Source organism: Sinohyriopsis cumingii, chromosome 9 (assembly GCF_028554795.1).
Source record: "Sinohyriopsis cumingii isolate HCF-2022 chromosome 9, ASM2855479v2, whole genome shotgun sequence".
NCBI lineage: Eukaryota > Metazoa > Mollusca > Bivalvia > Unionida > Unionidae > Sinohyriopsis > Sinohyriopsis cumingii.
In genome coordinates, this window is record NC_142969.1 from 20,452,994 (window position 1) to 20,458,976 (window position 5,983).

At 37.8% G+C, this 5,983-nt stretch overlaps 1 protein-coding gene across 1 annotated transcript in view; it reads left to right on the plus strand.

The window, feature by feature from the left end:
• The window catches only part of LOC149791356 (uncharacterized), a 44,617-nt gene that overhangs the window by 2,955 nt on the left and 35,679 nt on the right, over window positions 1-5,983 (plus strand). The gene's annotated exons all lie outside the window — the stretch shown is intronic.

Below are 5,983 nucleotides of genomic sequence, written 5' to 3' on the forward strand. Positions count from 1 at the left end.
ATTTCCTACAGAACTTGATGACGTTCAAGGACTCACCAGGCTTCGTGTAGCCGATAAACTCTCTTTAGAATGAAGACCCAGTCAAACTTCAAGCTGAACTCTTAAGAGGTCTCTGTGATTCACTGACGAAGTGAGCAATCCTTACTATAAGAATGGGACAAGGGATGGAGTGTGGAATCCTTACAATAAGAATGGGACAAGGGATGAAGTGGGGAATCCTTTCAATAAGAATGGGACAAGGGATGAAGTGGGGAATCCTTACAATAAGAATGGGACTAGGGAAGAAGTGAAGAATCATTACAATAAGAATGGGACTGGGGGTGAATCCTTACTATAAGAATGGGACAAGGGATGAAGTGGGCAATCCTTACAATAAGACTGGGACAAGGGATGAAGTGCGGAATCCTTTCAATAAGAATGGGACAAAGGATGAAGTGGGGAATCCCTGCAATACGAATGGGACAAGGGATGAAGTGGGGGATCCTTAATATAAGAATGGGACAAGGGATGAAGTGCAGACTCAGATTCAAGTTGATCTGATTTATTAACAGTTACAACATCATTTTGGTATTCATTCAAGATAATAACTCATTTATTCAATATCACAGTGAATTTTGTACAAATATATTCAATATAAATAAGTTTTTAGAGGCTAGATAGTATGTTTTGGGTTTGTATGCGTTCGGGTACGTTTGTGTGGATAGTAGATATTGTGTTTGTTAATATGCGTGCGCGTACGTTTGTGTGGATAGTAGATTGTGTGTTTATATGCACGCGCGTACGTTTGTGTGGATAGTAGAGTGTGTTATTTAGGTAGTAGAGTTTGTGTTTGTATGTATTACGTAAGTTGTGCGTATAGTATATTTTGGGCTTGCATGAATTCGCGTACGTTTGTGTGGATAGTAGATAGCAGATATTTTGGTTTTCTCGTGTGTATTTCTGTGCGTGTGTGATAGTATATTTGTGTTTCTCATTTCTTCTTCCCTCAGTGTGTGGATAGTATATTTTGGGTTTGGTTTTTCTTTGCTTCTTCCCGTGTGTGGATAGTATATTTGTGGTTTTCTTCTCCATCCCGTGTGTGGATAGTAGATATTGGGGTTTTTGATAGACTTTTTTGAGTTCGAATGCGTTTCCTTACGTTTGTGTGGAAAGTAGATATTGTGTTGTTTTTTTGTTTTTTTTTCTCCATCCCTTGTGTGGATAGTATATTGTGGTTTTTGATAGAATATTTTGGGTTTGAATGCGTCCGCGTACGTTTGTGTGGATAGTATATTTGGGGTTTGTTTTTTCTTCTCTTCCCGTTTGTGGACATCATATTTGTGGTTTGTTAAGAAAGTAGGAGAAAGAATAAGAAGATGGTGGAGAAAAAGAAGAAATTAAAAGAACAAGAAGAAGAAAACCAAAGGCTCTTTTCAGAGCACTCATTAGCCTCGAAAATATATTTATTATCTTTGCCTAAAAATAGTCCGGGTCTTATAGGGACTTTCATCGCAGGACAGGGCGGTTGGCGGATGGCGAATAAGTTTATAGTGACAGGGGAATCTTCCGGGTCCCGTATGGACTTTCATCGCTAAACAGGGCGGTTGGCGGGTGGCAGGTAAATGTATAGTGACACTGGAAGAAGAAACAATCCCAAATATACTATCCACACAAAGGTACACTAGCGTATACAAACACGCACACACACAATGACATCAGTAAAGTAGTGAGTGTTTATAATCACAATAGTCCACACTTATTCAAATTGGCAGCTTGCATAGTCTCTTTTCTAGAGATTTGGTTAGCTCTGAGAAGGGCTGGGCTTTTTTTTACTTCAAATACACCTGGCTAATGCTGGCATCTCCCAGGCCTGGCCCCACACACACAACGTCTACTCCAGTCCTGCTCCCAATTTACATTTGTTCTTGGGAGCGTAAATACAGGTTGAGTGGCCTTATCATCCCAGTCTTCACTATGTGGGATAGCGAAGACTTACCCCAGTCCTTATCTCTCTCACTGGTAGTGGTGGCTGCAGCTGAAATTGTTGTGGTTGTGGTGTTGGTTTTGCTGGTTGTAATGGTCCTAACCTCAGGCTTGACCTCACACAGAGGTCTCAGCATGAGGTGAGACAAGATTATTTCTTCCTTCTCTTTCTTCTTTTTCCTCTCCTCCGCTATCTAGGACCCAAACCTACTAACACTGACTGCTACCACTGCAAAACCATCGAAGGCCTGCAATATATATTCAATAGTTGCACCAAATATCAGCTGCCAAGAGCTAAATTCCAAAAAGCTCAAAAAGAAATTGGATCCCCTTACACCTACCCAGAAATTCTAGATAAGAACAACCCAAACATTAATATAACATTCCAAAACACCCTAAACGTTATAGACGCAACTGGGCTAAAAGAGAAAATATAACCCATTCCAACCAACCCTGCCAGGGAGTAAGCAAACCATAAATAAAACATAAAACTTAACCCTAGAAGATGGGACCTTTGACATGTCTCACAAGGAACCTAAACACTCAGCAAAGAGTCCCGTCTTCCTAAATTATTCCTAAATCAGTAAAGAATCATACCCCCCATCAAAATAATTTTTAAAAAATCAACCCCCAATCCATTACGTACCATATAATTTCTAGAAGAGTGACGAGTTACTAAATGTTTTAAGGAATATCGAAGACTGCATTGATGAAGAAAAAACACAATATTTTCCATACTCCATGGATCTATGCCTTGTAATTTCACGTTATTAAATCGTGTCGTCTAGGCATTTCTTCTCTATAAAGTCGATGATGTCATCTTCCAAAGGTGGCAATCCATACGAATCAAAATACTCCACACAACCCTCTTTAGGGAAGTAGACGGCTACCCACTGGGTTCCTGTGAGATGACTGTCGTCCGTGTTGATGACATAAGCTTGATGGTCTTCAGGTTTGTGATAAGGCAGTTCATCTTTAGCACGCACGACATGATACCAAGAAGCAGTATACGAACTGTGGTTCAAATGGCAATAAAGATCCGAGGTATCCATTTCTTGTGTTGTTGCTTTTTTGTCTTGTTCATTTCACAGGTAATGATAAGTTATCGTGTCTATCACAATTACATACATTACTGTAGAGTCCCTAAAGATGCCCATGCTCACTCACACATAATACAAATATTTATCGGCAGATCAGCTGGTAGAACGTCATACTCATAATCCAAAGGTCGGCTGTTTCCGATATCAAAAGTCGGCTGCACTTGGCTGCCATAATGTGTTAATAGTGCTATTAAACCAACCAACCAATAAAAATAAAGCTTAAAAATGCGAGCAGAGACTCGCTCGACAACCGACAGTACAAAAGTCAGCTTCTTAGTTACGAGCAGTTCTGCTCAGGACCCTGATCTATTAACAAGGCCTAAAATACTACATCTTATAGTAAATAATGCGAAACATGCAACAAGAACTAGATGCGGGGCAGAGCCTATGTGCCTTTTGTCCCGAAGAACAGGTTTTCATTATAGTTAGATGGTTCAAATTATGCCCTAAAAATGCTCAGAATGTGAGGGTTCTGTCATAGTGAGTTCGCCTACTTGTTTTTATAACCCACCCACCCATTTTATTTCTGGGTATGCCTGTGAACTAAATTCAGAGCATCATCTCGTATACGCCATGTTGAAACAGGAAGATGCGCGTGCAATACAATTAGAAAATTGAACATGGCGTTTTTGTAATACGATAATGAATTTCACTTTCTACTCAAATATCAGTGCTACATGGGATTACAAGAGACAGCCAGATATGGCAAAATTTATAGGTTTTTCAAGTATTAATCAGAAGATCATATCAAATTTAGGCTTTTCTTTTAAGATCTTTTCAATATCTCAACAAATTATTTTGAAGTCGGCACCAACATTCTTCAGTGAATTTACTTAAGTTTTTTTTTTTTTTAAATACCCTTTCTTACCCATTTTCAACACATTTCCATAAAAATTATAATTCAATATTTTTAATGTTTTGCTTTAGCTGCTTGTTGCTAATAATGTACTCACTTCTGTTTTCTTTTCATGTGATTGTAATTTTACTTCTTTTCTCGTTTTCTCCAGTTTGTTAGTTCGTTTGTGGCAATTAACACATATTCAAATATTATGATACATAATCGGATTCATGTGTCTAAAGTTATTTTGTTATTTTGTGATTTGAAGATATTTATTATTTTAACCAACAGCAAAATACATAAATTATTCCTAATTTGTTTATATTTAACTTCACAACTGTAAAATCAAATAATATCAAACCATTTGTCTAGCAAAACAAGCACGTTAAAGCAAATGTTCTTATCACAGGTGTCAGACTGTCTTGAGTGTCCGTCATAACTGCACTCTAATCGGGGCCCTTAAGGTAGACAATTTGTCTAAAGGGCTCACCTTTTACAGTTTGTTCATCTCATCTTCATTCTTGTGGGTTTGTCTCGGTCGTGTTCTGTGAGAAAGCTTGCCAGTAGCTTCCCGTAGGTTGTTGGTTTTTACCGGGCTTTCTTCCACTACTTATACTAAGTTATACTGACTGCCATGTACTGCCTATGTTGTACTGAAAAATGGCGTTAAACCCTCAACAACAAAGCACTCTAATCCTAGTTTAGTCCTTCCGTCATGAAACCTGGCTAAAGATTACACTGCCATGCCCAAGTGATCCCATCTACACTACACATGCAAACTATTTCAGGCATCAGAGTCTCTGTTTTAAACTGCTGGCATATCCTACCTAGCCAAACATCATCCATCGTCTTTAATCAACTAAATCGATTGACAATGCATATCTAGCTTTATATTATATAGTTATAACAATAAATACCATTGCAGCTTTGATTCAAATTGAAGTATTTACAGACAGAACAATAAGAATGTAAAATTCAGTCAAGTAACCAAAACACAAGAGTTCATTTATTATTCAGTAGTAAAACAAAAGAACGAAAAAGTCCAATAAAATAAATTTGATAGTTGTAAATCGTGACTGATTAACTATTTAGCAATTAATAACATCCAAAACAGCATTAACCATCATGGATATGGGAAAGAAATGTGATCGGGATGAAAATTTTAACCTTAAGATGTCAAAATATTTCAACTGTATATGATCGAATCTGTTCTCATCGCTCAGATATAGTGAGAAAACATTGAATGTGATCTTTTGCACACTATTTCACAAGCACGAGTCAAAGAACACTTCTGTAATCAAAGGTGTACAAATTGTGTTAAAGTCAGGACTTGTGGACCATACGAGATGTAATGAATATATACCTTCCCCAAAAGCAGAAACAGTCGCAAAATGCAACACTTTTGTTCCTGTGTTCGACAAAGGGTCAGACAAGGCAAGATATGAAGATACTTCACAATGCCTATCAATAATGTACCTTTTCTCTTGTCAAGCACTAGTTCTAAACCGCCCATAAGATCGCGTGAGTTGCATCATTATGCAGCTTTTGAACCTTTGTTACTTATATTGGTCAAAGTCTTCTGTATCCCACGACTTTACCCTCAAATTACACTCGATTGCATGATTTACACGAGTGCGTGCGGGCCAGCGAAGCAACGTTACCAATAGGTCCCCATGCTAAGTCGTGTGGGATGGAAGACATTAACCTAATTCAGTAACCAAACAAACAATTACTAAACCATACAATTGATGATCATTTTTCCAAATCCCACAACAATACGAGTGTAGCCTTGTAAGTGAAATTCTTATAAGGAGCTCCAGTACAGCCATTTAAATGCATTGTACTTGTTTTTGGTTGCTAATGCCCCGGTTCCGTGTCTATGCTCGGAGCTGATGGTTTTCCATTTTGACTATAACAATTTCAGACTAAGTCATTCTAATAGTTTTATCGTCGATTGTCACCTAGTACAGTTTACTTATTCTATTGAGACTGCTCTGTGCCGCCATGACAAATTCCAAATAATATACGAGTGGAATTAAAAAGATGATTATAAAAATGATAAAAACAACTTTTTATTGCTTTA